Source organism: Lagopus muta, chromosome 15, assembly GCF_023343835.1.
Source record: "Lagopus muta isolate bLagMut1 chromosome 15, bLagMut1 primary, whole genome shotgun sequence".
NCBI classification, from domain to species: domain Eukaryota; kingdom Metazoa; phylum Chordata; class Aves; order Galliformes; family Phasianidae; genus Lagopus; species Lagopus muta.
In genome coordinates, this window is record NC_064447.1 from 9,190,061 (window position 1) to 9,204,299 (window position 14,239).

Sequence of the window (14,239 nt, forward strand, 5' to 3'; positions counted from 1 at the left end):
TCAGAGAAATAGTTTTTTTCCTTTCTTCTAAAAATCATTTCTGCTGGCACTGTGGTGCTGGGGGGTCCACCCTGGGGCACTTCTCTGCAGGTTTTCTTGGTGGTTGAAGTACAGTGAAGGTCTGCAGGAGGCAGGACCTTTGCAAGGCATTGCTACATGCGTCCATTCTGTGTTCCCAAAGTCCTGGCCAGCGACCTAGCAACAGATTTCCTCTATGTCTCTGGATCTCCAGACCTGAGCTGTGAGGGGCAGCCATGGAGCAGCACAGCACCCAGCATTGGGGCTCTGCAACCTGAATGGTCTGGAGTTGGTGGGAGCTTTATTATCTTTACCCTGGCTTTTGCTGTCTGAAAACGGAGATGCTGATGCTTTAGAGGTCTGTGGGCTTTGCTGGGGTCGCAGTTTAATTGGAAAGATTTTCTTGTTCTTTAAATTGTATTTTAGCTCAACTGCAGCTTGGTTTAGGCTGTTTCACGGCATGTTCTCAGTGAGCTCCCCAGCTTCTGGCTGAGGCTGGTTCTCTGGGCTTTGCATCCCCACAGTGCTGCCTTTGTCCCCAACTGTCCTGGGCTGGATTCAGCCTCTGATGGCTGTTACTGACTGCTAATCAGCTTCCTGCTGATTGATTCCCTGATCTGCTGCTTCAACTCTGGCCTGGTGACCTCAATCGAGATCCAGAGGCTGGAGGGGGGATTGTCCCCATCCTCATCCCCAGCCCCGTCTCCATCGCTGTCCCCAGCCTGCTTCCCCCGCCCCACCAGTTGGATTTGGGGTATCGGAGCGGACAGCAAGGACATCCCGCATCGCCCCCGGCGCCGCTTGCAGTGCGCGGCCGCAGACACAGGAGGGTGCCAGCGCCGTTCCCAGCCCCGAGCAAAGCTGCAGCCTCCCGCGGTTCCTCATCGGCTGTCCTCAGCAAAGGGACAGGGGCCTCGGGGAGTGGATTTTCCCCTTGATTTTCCCAATGGAAAAACCACCCCGAGGCGACAAAATCCGGGATGCTCCAGCGGGGCTGAGCGGCTCTGCCGAAATTCCTTCAGAGCCTCTGATGCCCGCGGAGGTTGGGGCAGGGCTGCAGCAGGTGGTGCTGCGGTGAAAGATGCGGCCCCTGTGCCCCCCCAGCACCTCTGACCCCCTCCCCTCCATCCTCCTCTGTCCCACGGTGATGGGCTGCACTCAGCGGTCCTTTCCCCGCCATTAATCCTCGTTTTAGTGTTACACTAATGACAATTCTTCCCTTAATGAGAAGGTTTTGCTTAGTTGGGCAAAAGAGGCCCCAGATTGGCGACGTGGGTTTAATGCCATCAAGGGCTCCGAAGACAGAAATTGAATTACGTTAGCAGGCCTACGTAAACTTCCCCGCTTGTTTAAAAGATCATTCATTTCCTCCCCCGTAGCCTCCAGCTGACCTCTATTTTGAATTTTTTAATTTTTTTTTTTATTTGCATGGCCTCTTTGACCCCCCTTGGCACGGCTCCAGCGGTGGAAAGGCGAACGGCCGGAGCCCGGCGAGCCTCAGATTAATTCTCCTAATAAAGCCGACAAGCCCTATAGAAATTACGTTAGGCGAGGAAAAAGAAAATGACATGCAGGCATTAGGAAGCTCTAATTACCGTTATTCCTTCGAGCCAGTCGGCTGGGCGGGGAGCCCTCTGCCTGCCAAGGGTTTCTTTTACTGTGCACCCTCCGTTTTGTTTTGGTTTGAGTGGAGGGCTCAGAGGGGAGCGCACCTGTAGAGCACATCCACCAACAGCCGGAGAAAATTAAGGGCTTATTTCCCTCCATTCACTGATCATAGGTCTATCTCAATGCCTCCACCCTGCAGCCACCTCTCGCTATCACTGCTCTGTTCCACAGAGTTTCCTCCATCCCAGGGAACCTTCCCAAGCCAAATGTGGAGAAATTCATTCGCAGTTTGCGGTGCGTGTTAATTAGGGAGTTAATGACTGGAACAAGTCAGAGCAGGTCTGAGCTTGCTAGAAAAATGTTTAGCCCAAGGAAAATTGAATTTTTTTTCTTCCCTGGATGCTGAGATCTGATTTTTTAAGGCAATTAGTGAGGGTTTATTTGTTAATCAGTCATACTTACATGCTTGCTCTGGGGTCTTATCTCTTGCTCCCAAGTGCACATCGCTTCTAATCATAATCTCCTTTTCTGATGTGTGAAATGCCTGTCCCTGGGATGCTGCTGGGCCTGAGGGTGTTGGAGCTGCACTCATGCTGCCTCATCCTGTGCCTCTTCCTGTGCTATTTCCCTGTGGAGCACCCAAAGAGCTGAGGGCTCCATCTGCCTCTCAAGCACATCCTGGTTTCTTCAGATGCCTTTCCCTGCTTGGGTCTCCCAGAGCCTGGGACGAAGCACCTCTGGTGTGGAGAAGCAAGAGCACGGTGGGCACCCCATGGCCTAGCATGGAGCTGCCCGAAAGCAGGACTTTTGGAACGAGATGATCTCTAAATCCCTTCCAACCCAACCATTCCATGATTCTATGATCCTTAAGATTCCTCCAAGCCCAACAATTCCACGGTTCAGTGATCTTTAAGGTTCTTACCAACCCAAACCATTCTACAGTTCTGTGATCTTTAAGGTTTCTCCCAACCAAAGCCATTCTGTGATTCTATGAAAGGTGCTGTTGCAGTGCTGCAGGGGGATCTCACTGCAACCCCCTTTGGTGCAGGGTCTAACATAGCCCCACTGCTGCTTTCAGCAGCAGATCCCACACCCCCAAAATTACATTGGTCCACTGAGAAATGTAACTTTTGCTTAAAAATGTGAAGAGAGCCATTCGTGCTCACACAGTTCTGCAGGGTACATTGGCCATCGATGGCCCTGGGGACCACAGGGACACTGCAGACACAGCAGGACAGCAGTGCTGGTGTCCCATGGGCCGCACAGGGCTTTTAGGTGCTGCACTGCACTGTCTGCAGTAATGATTTGTTGCTTGTAAAACCACCGTGATTAACAGTTTAGCCTCCTAGTTTCATGTCTTATCATGTTTCATCTCTCACGAAAGACATTTACAGTCTATTTTCAACTTCAAAGCAAATGCTTCTTGCGTGAGCATTAAGGAAGGCAAATATTTAAGCAGAACCTGTATGGTATTAGCGTCTCTTGATGTTCCCAGCTGAGTGAGGATTGATGGCTGCCCGAAGAGGCAGGTTTTTCCTATTGTTTTATGCACCAGTGATTAATATTTCATGTTCCCACTGTTATATATTTGCTGGCTGGCACTGACCAACCCTGACAGTGCTTTCTTCATGTCTTATGAGTCTAGCTTTTATGCAGTGCGATGTAGGAAGTGTGACTCTTGGCAAAGCCCTGTGGTCTTATTGAAGCCTCCTGCACAAGTTTTCCAAATTGTGTTCATCTTGATGGCATAAGGGAATACCATGTCTCCCTTCCCCCAGATACCTCTGTCCTATCGCTTTGTTTTGCTCTACCCCTGTCCTTTTTGCTACCCCATCTTTTAGGGTCTCACTGTGGGATGGGGACAGCAGCGACCCTCCTTTAGGGGCTGTGTGCCACCTCTTCCTGGTAGGGACATTGGAGATGGTACCAGGGCACAGGGATGGCACTGGGGCATGGCTGCCTGTACCTGTGTCACCCCACAGGTTTCATGGTTAAAACCTTGTCAGAGCAGGAGGAAAATAGCCCAAGACCAAATTCCTCTGCTTTGAACCCGATGACACACTGCCGTGCATTCGTCTGAATGCAAAACATATTAAGCCCAGGAACTGCAAGGGACGGCTCTGCTTATCATCCAGCTTGGAGTTCATATAATTCAATTAGGATGAACAGTAAATATAGCTCGTTTTAATTTAGATGGAGGGCTTGCTTCGGCTCTATCCTTTAATTTCAGGAGAAGGGAAGCAGTGGGAGGACTGCCAAGAATTTTTGCCAAACCCACAGCGGCTCCAGGGCTGCGGGTGCAGAGGCCACCTCTGAGTGGGCACCCTCATGGGGGGAGGAACCCCACCAAGCACCAAGACTGCAAAGCTGCCGCAGTGTTAGGTGCAAAACCAAGGCTGGAAAGCCATAGGGAGGAAAGAGTGGTGCAGTCTGCTGGAAGAGGAAGTGATCAGCTCAGGAGAGAGCTGCAGACACGCAACTTTGGGACCGCGTGGCATCCTTAGGAGATGATTTCAAATGCGTGCATCTTGTCTGCATCGTGGTCTATCTTTGTTCCCCTCTGATGTCTTGAGGCTGAGATGGTATTTTATGTCCCTGCTCGTGCCTGCCAGCAGCATGACAGCGCTGTTGGAAATTAACTTCTCTGTGCTTCAAGCATCTCGCAGGCATGAAATCAAAGTGAGGGATCAAACCCATTAATCTCCGATTAATTTAAGCTGTTGATTCTGGTGGGCCAAGCACTTGGGCTTGGGTGGGGGACAGAATGCTCAGGGTGTGCTCAGCAACATCCCTGTCCATCTGTCTATAGGCACTCCATGCAAAATTTGGGCAAAACTGACTTTTTGCCACAGACTCATCTGCCTGAATGAGATAACCCCAGCTGTGGTACTTCTCATCTGCCTGCCCCAGAAAATCACAGAACCGTAGGATCAAGCCAAACTCCAACCCTGTGCCTCCGACCCATCTGCAGTGGGTGCCATCAGGTGGGTTTAGGTGAACACTTCTGCCTGTAAGTAGGTGAAATGGGGGGAAATAATAAGAAGCTGCAATTTGCCAATACATGCTGCAGGGCGAGACGGGTCGTGTCTTCAATTACAGCTGCTCACGTGTGTGAGCCACCAAAATATGCAAGGTATTCGTTTAATTTCTCCATCTGAGGCCAGCACAGTATCTTGATGCTTATCAAAACAGAGCTTTGGATGTATGCTCTGGGGAGGAAACTTACTCCCACAGACAGCCCACGTCAAGCTGAGACACCACTTAAATCTTCAAAACAGGGCCCATACTGAACACTGATGTGCGCTGCTCCCGGTTGGAGCAGATTGCTGTTATGGGGTATCAAGCAGAATCTGAGTTTCTCCTCCATGTGTCGGTGGGCCTCGAGGGATTCCTTACTCCTCTCCCCTGACCAGGGCAGTGCCATGGGAGCTGCAGCCCTGAGCTCAGCCTCTGCCGTGCTGCAGGCACACATCCCCAAGGATACACAGCCCACAGGGAAGGCTCAGAGACTGCAAAGCCATAAAGCAGTCTGTAAAATTAGTGGCTAATTAGTGGTGACCCACTGCAGGATACCGCTGTAGCGTGGCTCCCCAGGCTGAGGCGTTTGCTTGTAGCCCAGAGCTATGTGGTAATTGCAAAATTAGGGCAAAACAAGTGATTTGTTGCTACAAATGAGGGGAACAAACAGAACAGGGATGGACCTCCATCAGAGCTCTTGCAAGGCTGGATTCTGCCTCTGTCTGCCTCTCAGTTCGCAGCTCTGGTCTGCGGGAAGGGACATGGCTGTGCCTTATCCCTGGACAGAGAATGCTCTGCCTCTTCCACGGGTTTGCAGAAGGGTTTGGGTGCTCTGCTCCCAGCATGCAGGAATGGAGAACAGATGGGAGCAGCGATGCACAGTGTGGTCCTCTGACACCAAACCTATTGTCCCCTGCTGCCACAGCCCATAGATGCTCTTGCAGCCTCTGTGCTGGTGAAAACAGTTGGATATTGGTTGCATTTTTGTTGCATATTTGTTGGACATTGGTTGTTGGTGGATTTGGAAGGTCGGTGTAGGCAGCCCCAAGCTGGGCAGCCATTGAGGCAAGCTGAACCGAGCACTGCAAAGCATTTGCCATAGAATCTGAAGAATTTGGAGTGAAACCCCCAAAGAAATTAAGCACAGATGGGTTGCAGGGGGAAAAAAGGAGCCTGAATTCCTTCACCACTGCTTGTCCCCTATGCAGGACAGAGCTGGCTTCACAGCTGGGCAGGCTCTATGCCGAGAACATTGGCTCCTGTGGCATCCCATCCTACAGGATTCCATCCCACAGGATCTCATCCTACAATTTCTCATCTGTGGGTTCCAATCTTGCAGGCTCCCATCCCACACCCACACATGGTCTCACCCCCAAAGCACCAGCCCTTGGAAGCAGCAAAGTGCAGAGGACACACGTGACAACAAGGAACCTTTCTTGTTCAATTAACAGCACTGGAAAAAGAGGCCCTCAGGCACAGCTGAAGGATGATACAAGGAGTGTCAGCAGCTCCAGCCCCACACCAACATTTCTGATCCATAATTGCTGGGTTTTGGGACTTTCTGCTTGGGCTGCATCTATGTGCTACCTCCAGCGCTTCAGAAAGTTCAAATGCAACACACTCAATGCTGCTGATTGCATTAATGGGTAGAAACGAGGTATAATTGTTCCTCTGTGCAAAATCCATCAGCAGAACGGCAGCAGCTCGAGCTGCGGGTGGGCACGATCTGATCCCCAACTGCAGCGGGAAGGAAAGCTGCAGGGCTGCTCCCAACGGGCAGAGAACGGGTCATGCCATGGGGTGTTTTTTCCTCTCCGAAGGTGCTGTGGATAATTGCTGTTTGTAGGGCTAATTGCACAGCGGCGCGTTCGATGCGTTCCCATATGCAGAGCGGCATTAAACGACATCCAGATGAAGCGAGCTCTGGCGCAGGGCCGGGCCGGACGAAGGAGGCGTGCACACGGATGTGGCCCTCCAGATGCAAGCAATAAGGCCAACGGATCTTGATTTCATCTGTCAAGTAATTGGGCTGGAAGTCTGTGCATGCTAATGACTCCACATCAAGCGGCTCGGGGCTCAGATGTGACCCATCCCGCTCCCTGGGGAGCACGGGCGGCTGCAGCCCGCGGTGGTCGTGATGAATATCCCCCAGATGTTATCCCATCGGGTGAGTGAGCCCCACATGGATGTTGTTAATAATACCAAAGATCTGAGGTTAAAAAGGACCGGGGGGCATCCACATGGGCTCCCGTGGGCTGTGGGGAGGGTGAGAGGGGCCCACACTGAGGTGCCCACAGGTCCTGCTGAGCCTGAAAGGGTCAATGCTGCTCCTGCGGGTGCTATAGGTCATGCCTCAGGATTTGGGGATCACTGAGGGTCTGCCCACCTGTAGCCTCCAAATTTCATCCATCTCCTGTGTAGGGCATGGAGGGGGGATTCTGCAGAGCGGCTTTGGAGGCAGCCCCTTCTCCTTGCCTGGCCAGAGACCATCCCAATGGCACATTAGGTTGGATGTCACAGCTCTGCGATGCCTTGGAGCCAGCTGCAGTGCTGAGTGGGATGATGGCACTGCTTACATCACTCTGGGATCATATGGTTGGTACTGGAGTGGAGCAGAGACCTCACCCAGCTCAGCATCCCTTGGCCAGATGTGATGCAGCACAAGGAAGTGCTGCTTCCACCATTGGGCAGCACCTGTCTCCTCCTGGAACTGATGCAGGGACTCAGCTCCTGGCTCAGGGAGCAAGGTGTGGGATGGATGGTGTGATGCTAAACCCATTGCCAGCCATCTCAGATTTTATACACTCGTTTTTGATCATTGTCTACCCTGCTCTGTGGACACCTGGGATGCTCTCCACCTCCTTCCAACATGAGCTCTCCTGTTATTCAGCCAAAGATTTGGGGCCTACCATGGGATGCTGGTGGGTACCATTTGCCTGCAAGGAATGATGTGGTTCCAGCAGTCTCATGCTCCCCTCAGAGCCACTCACTCTGAGCAGCCTCAGGTTACTGCAGCTCCGGGCCTGGCTCCATCTCTCCCAGACGTACCAGGGCTGGCTGAGCTGCCTGAAAGATGCTGTCATCAGCCCAGCTCCAGACACAGCCCCTCTCCCTCCAGTGGGGCTGCACTAACCTGCACTGTGGGGTCAGGCAGCACATGGGGAGCCTATGCTATAGGAACCAGATGCCCACTGTCATTAGGAAAGGGGATCCTCACCAAGAGACTTTCTTCTCCAAGCTCAGCCTTTTCCAAGCTTTTTTTCCCACCACGTGTGAGCTGGGAGGGGGCCGGGCACCAGAAAGCACGATCTGAGTGCTATTGAAGCATGCAGATAAGCACATGCAATCCCCCCAACACCTGCACTTTATTGGTGTGAAGGTATTGCAGCCGGCAGGCAGACCCCATGCCCACTTCTATTCGGAGCTTTCCAGCCTCCTGCCGAGTGCTGCAGCACGTGCTCTGCAGATGGTGAGAGATGGGAGATCAACCTTCACCAATGAGCATGGCATGGAGATCCATGGGGACCAACGGGGATGGCAGTGCTTTGGTGGACCCATAGGGTGGGAGAGCTTTGGGGAACCTATAGCGATGGGAGCTCTGGGGGACTCATAGGGTGGGAGAGCTTTGGGGAATGTATGGGGATCGGAGAGCTTTGCTTTTGCTTCTTATCACCCCAAACATCTCCACAATGTGGATATTTCCCACCCAGCTCATGACCCATGAGTGCCCCTGCGTTGATTTCCACGCTGCAGTTCCGGAGTGCACGTGGCTGCTTGGGGGAACAGGAGCATGAGCTCATCGTGTTCATTACCTGATTAGTTACACGTTCATTATTTGTTCTTAATGGGAAAATATTTTGCTGTCGTAGGGGGTTTACAGAGTTAAGCTTGGAGCAATGAAAAGGGACAAAGAGAACATGTTGCCTGCATGCATGACTTGAACCATTGGTGTGGCTTCTTGGGCAGTGGGCTCTGTTGGGGCTGAAAGTTGTGTTTCTGACCCAAAGTGGCAGCTGGGTTCTTCTCCTGCTACTGGCAAACTCCTGAAGATTAGGTTTTCCCAAATGGAATCCTCCAAATGCTGCTATTACTGTGTGATGCATTTGAGATGCTCTCTCCAAAACTTCACTCTGTGTTTCGCTATGGCTCAGCTCTGTTCCACGCACTGCAGTTGTTGATCCCACAGCTTCACCTCTGCTTGGCTACTGGAAACATGGCTGAATTGAAGCCAAACGAAAGCAGCCCCCCACCTGAGCCAGGAATTAGCAGTGGGCATGCTGGAGTTTCACAGACTTGTAAACGTGGCCATCTGCACCTTGAGACGTTTTGCTTTAAGTCAAACAAGCAAAGCAACCCCCTACCCACAAATGAATTATTTTTTTTTTTTTTTTTGCAAAAAAGAAGAAGAAACTTGTAAAGTGGTTTGCTTGAAACAAAGTGCTTCCCGCAGAGGTTGGGCACGGCAGCACAGAGTTCCCCGGCTGCAACTTGATGTGAGCACATGGTGCTGGGTGAAGAACAGCTCTGTGTGCCCACGGGGGGGATTTTGCAAGAGGGGATCATCACCCCAGCTCCACACACCAAGACAACAAGCTCTGCTGGTGTGGTATGGCACGGAGATGCCCAGCTGTGCTCCAGCCCTCCCATCTGCCATGGGTGTGGGGCTGCTCAGAGCACCTCACATTTGCTGAGTCGGAGGATGCCATCGATTTAGACCTGCAAACAAACACGCCATGCAGAATGAAGGCTGGTGTTCATGTTCATCGATGGCTGCTCAGAGCCTTCACTGGGATGCTTCCAAGCGCATTAAAGATACATCTATCTGGCATGTAATTAACTCTAAATGAGATCAGCAATGAACACATAATGATGGTTCCACTGAATTATTACGCTCATAAGGAGCAGGTAAGCAGTTGTTGAGATACTGCTGGCCAGTCAGTCAACTGTGCACCACACTGGCTGATGTAGCAGACAGGCAGAAAGAACCATGGGGGCCCTTTGCTACTAACGAGAGGCAGCTAATGAAGGTAGGGTCCCCAGGCTGCACCGGCTGCTTTGGCTGCAGCAATTCTTCCCCTGCAAACACAGTGATATTTGGTGTCTTCTCCAAGGTGTGACTTCCTCAGTTGGAAATGGTTTTTGTTGGGCTGGGGGCAACCTAACAATCCTCTGATGAGCTGCCGACTCCATCTGGATGGGTTTCACCTCATGTATCTCAACAGGATTAAAAAATCCTATAGAAAAATAAAGAAAAGCCTATAGAAGAATCCTGTGACTGGATGCAAACCAATCAGCAAACCAATAAGAAACGTCTCATTGTTTTTGTGCCTTCCCATTCCCTGTGTTTTGGGTTTTTTTTGCTTCCAGGATGAAGTGAAGCTGTTGTCACTGCTGAGATTTCGCCCAGGAGGGCACCAATAAGGGAATAATTGCACTCAGCCCCAAGTTTGCTTCTGCATGAAAGAATGAGAAGGAAAGCAGAGCCAAGGCTGGGAAGCAGCATGGAGGATGGCACAGTTAATAGCCAGAGTCCTGGGGATGGGGTTTTGGGCAGGGACAGGCTGTGTCTGATACCCTGCAGCTCTGCCTACTCTAATAACAATCACACATTTCACAGATATTATTTTTTAAAATTGAAGCTTTTTTAAAAAAATAAAAATAAAAATCAGTGGGTTTTGGCTGCTCTATCCCCTTATTGGGATTATTTAAATCAAAAGCAGAACCAGGGTGCAGGCTCCCAGTGTAAATGCAATGGCCCAATGCCAGGCGATTCCACGCTGCTGCAGGCAGCCACAGAGGCAGTGGGGATGTGGGGATAGGGCCGCCCTGCTGGGACCCATATCCTGCCCCACCACTGCCCCAGTGCCATTTTGGAGAGAACAGCACCGAGCTGAACCCTGGGCTGTTGCGAGCAGCGAGAGCTTGGGGTAAACTTCCTCCTGCCTGGGGCACACTGCGAGCAGCAGCGTTTGCCTTCTACACAAGGTGCAGTCACTATTTGGGAACTACTGGGCCAGAATGTCCCTGTGGTACAGAGCACAGCACAGGAGCTGGGGCACGGGGCTGCTGGTGGTGTGTGGATGCTGTGCGGGGCTGTCTGCAGCTCGCTCTTATTGCTATAGCTACGGGCAATTTTCTATGTTCAAGTTTTGCAAAACCATATTAAGAAAAATCTCGCCCTGGCGCTGCTGGCTCTCCTCCAGGCTGGAAATTGCATTCCCCTGCTTGAAATTCCTCCCAGAGTTTCAGATGGAGAATGTACAACTTCACTTTCCATCTTGAGCTGCTGTCACACATTTTAATAACAGGGGCTGTGCTACACCCCAGAGGTGGCCGTATGCCAGCAAACCCGTTGGAGCGGTTGCGGTGAAGGTTTGGATGGCGGTGAAGGCACTGAGCGAGCAGAGGAGCTCCAGCCCCACTCCTGGCTCCATACAGCCCTTCCCAAACCCCACTGCACTGTTGGGATGAGGATGGAGCCTGCAGGTTAATTTTTAGTGCCCACGGTGACGGGCTCGCTGTATCTCCCTCAACGCAATGGGAAACTCCAGCTCTTGGATTGGATCCATTTGGTGCACCGCAGCGCCTGCAGTCCTGGTTAGAAAGAGACACAGTGCATTCTTCCTCCTTCTTCCTCACGCTCACATCCATCCGAGCAGAGAGGGCCTGGGCTCAGCAAGCTGTAAGCTCAGGAAGAGCCACCCTGGGTTTCTCCCTTTAGGCACTGCCTCTCCTTGCAGTGAAGATGGGGACAGATTCCCCCATGCTATTACCTCGAGGTTGCAATGAGGTGGCCTTTGCTGGGATCCTGGTGAGGTGACTGGGACTCCCAAAGAGATTGGCTGGCCTGCACAGGGCTGGAAAGCTCTAGGGTCAAGCATGGGGCTGCTCTTTCAGTGAGTGTGGCTGCCTGCAGGGCCCAGCCATCCCCATCCGGAATGGTACCCACAGTCCTGTGCATAGAGACCCACATTCCTGCACATAGGGACCTGCATCCTTGCACACAGGTTTCAGTTTGCCTCCCCGCTCCTCCCCTGGCTGCAGGCGCTGGCTCGCCCCTCTCCAAACCCCCTTTCATGGTTTGCTCTTTGAACCCAAGGAGCTGTGCCGTATTTGTAAAACACACCGCCGTAATCAGGGAAACAGCCTTCCTAATTGGATTGGAACGGCCTGGAGTAATTGGCTGTTTGGGAGCAGCCGTTTCGAATCAAGCTGTGTGCTCTTTAATAAGTTTACTCGCCTTTATCAGCTGGGCGAACTCCGTGGCGGAGGTGACCTGTTAAATGATCTCCTGTGTTGCTAAAGCGTTTTTTATCCCCGCTGATCCCTTGAGCCATTTTCTTTCTTTCTTTGTAATAACAGACTTCAGGAGACCCACGGTGGCTCCTGCCCGTGTGCTGCACAGCCAGGGGGGCTCTGGGAAAGGGGCTGGGGGAATGCTCAGAGCATTATTGAGTCCCATCCTGCTCAGGGGTGAGCGTTTGGGATGGGGAAGAAGGATGGGTGAGGGGAGCACTGAGCTCATGCAGCATCATGACGATGTTTCTCTACGTAGAGCTTGCTGGAATTCAATTGCTTGAGCCCAAAGGCATCAGAAAAGGTTGTAATAAAAGAAAAATGGGATGAGAGGTGCTGCAGGGGAACCTTTGCACAGAGCACTGGGAGTATGGGAGAATACCACCCTGGGAATTTGCTCTGTCCCAGTGCCTCCTCCCCCCAGGGCTGAGCCACTCTTGGGTGCTGCCATGGGATGGGGCTGCCCAACACACCCAAACACAGAAGGGGGTCCCTCTGCTGCTTTCTTTTCCCCTCCTGGTGCCCACCTTCCAGCTCTGAGCATCACCGATGTGGTGGGAGCTCACAGATGCATCTCACTTCTTCCTCATGGACTTCTGCTAAAAACTCCTTTGGCCACACATCTTCCCCTGCACAGTGGCAGTGCCCCCGCTCTCCCTAAGACCCTGCGTCTGCCTGGCCCTGGGGAGCAATGCCCCCCTTCCCATAGCATAGACATCCATCTGCAGGGCTCCCACACCCTTTGCCCCAGGCAGAGGTGGAGGCAGTGATGATGCAGTGAGTGCAGTGTCTGCCCTCACATCTCATCCATCAGGGTCGGAAGAGCGGAAGCTCCTTCCATCCTTCCACATCCGTAGCAGTGTCTGCACACCGCTCTCCGCAGCCCATCCATAACACCAGTGTCAGCCCTGGATGCTTTCATCTGCCTCCTCCAGGGCAGCCCTGAGGCTCCTGCACCCTGTGAGCTCCTGGGGGACAGCTGCAAGCCCCCACCCGAGGTGAGCAGAGGGCACCGAACGCAGAACATTGGAGCTTCCCATTTCAGAACAGCGTTTTTTTTTTTGGCTGGAGGTGAAAATAACAGCACCAAGACCTCCAGACCCATTCCTGCTGGCAACAAGCCCCCCAAACCTGCCTGCACAGAACCCTCAATGCACATCCCCAAGTCAAAATGTGGTGTTTTGTCCTTAAAAAGCTCCTCTACTCCATTTAAAGTAACATTGAAATGATGGGTTGGAAAGAAATCTCAAAGAGCTGAAAAGTGCAGCCCACCTATTTTAAATCAAGCAAAATTAAATGTTTAAATTTCATGGAACAACTTGCAGCTGAGCACTTATGGCCCTTAGTTAACTGGGCTGCCCCGGCACCGCACTTCCAGATCATGCTTTAAGCCCCCCAGTCTGGAGGGCAAGAAAGGCAAAGGTAGAACTCTCTGCATCCTGCCCTGCACTGCAGTGGGAGATGGGGCAGAGCTTGGTGGCAACACCAAGAGGCAGCCCCAAAATACAGCACCAATGGCAGCCCCACAAAGCAGCCCCAGCCCCATGGGATCCTCCTGGCATGAGGATGATGAGTGCGGGTGATGCACTCGCCCCTCTGCCTTTCCTGAGCCTCCCTGGCTGTGTGAAGACAGAAGTTTGTCAGCGTGGATATATTGCTGCCAAACGTTCCCATTTTGACAAATTGGCATTTTCCAACAACAACAACTTCCCCCCAGCCCAAACACGGGGCTGGAACCATTCCCACCAGCTCTCGCCTGGAGTGAAACAGTTCCTCTCTCTAATCACTTGCGTAAACTCAACAAGAGCTGGCAAGTGCCGCGCGGATTTTGGATGCGTTTTTATTTATCAAACTGCTCCCGATAACAGATTCACTTCCTCGTCATCATCTTCCCTTCGTGTTTTTCCCCGGGGAACCTTTGGGCTGTGAACAGGGAAGGTTCTCTGCTGCACTCCGGCCTTTATTTCCTCGTGTTGAAAAGCAGCTGTGCAGGATGGGATGGGATGGGATGAGCAGAGCCTCCTGCAAGCGCAGCCACGAGAGGGCACAAAGCCCTTCCTGCAGCCGTGTCACCGTGTCACCATGCAGCTGTGCCACCATGTAGCCATGTCACTGAGCAGCCATGCCACCATGCAGCTTTGTCACCGTGCCACTGTGTAGCAGTGCCACCACATCACCATCCAGTGCAACACTGCTGCCATGCAGCCATGTGACTGAGCAGCCTTGTCATCGTGCAGCTGTGCCACACCATGCAGCCGTGTCACGTGTCATTGTGCCACTTGGCAGCTGTGCTGCCGTG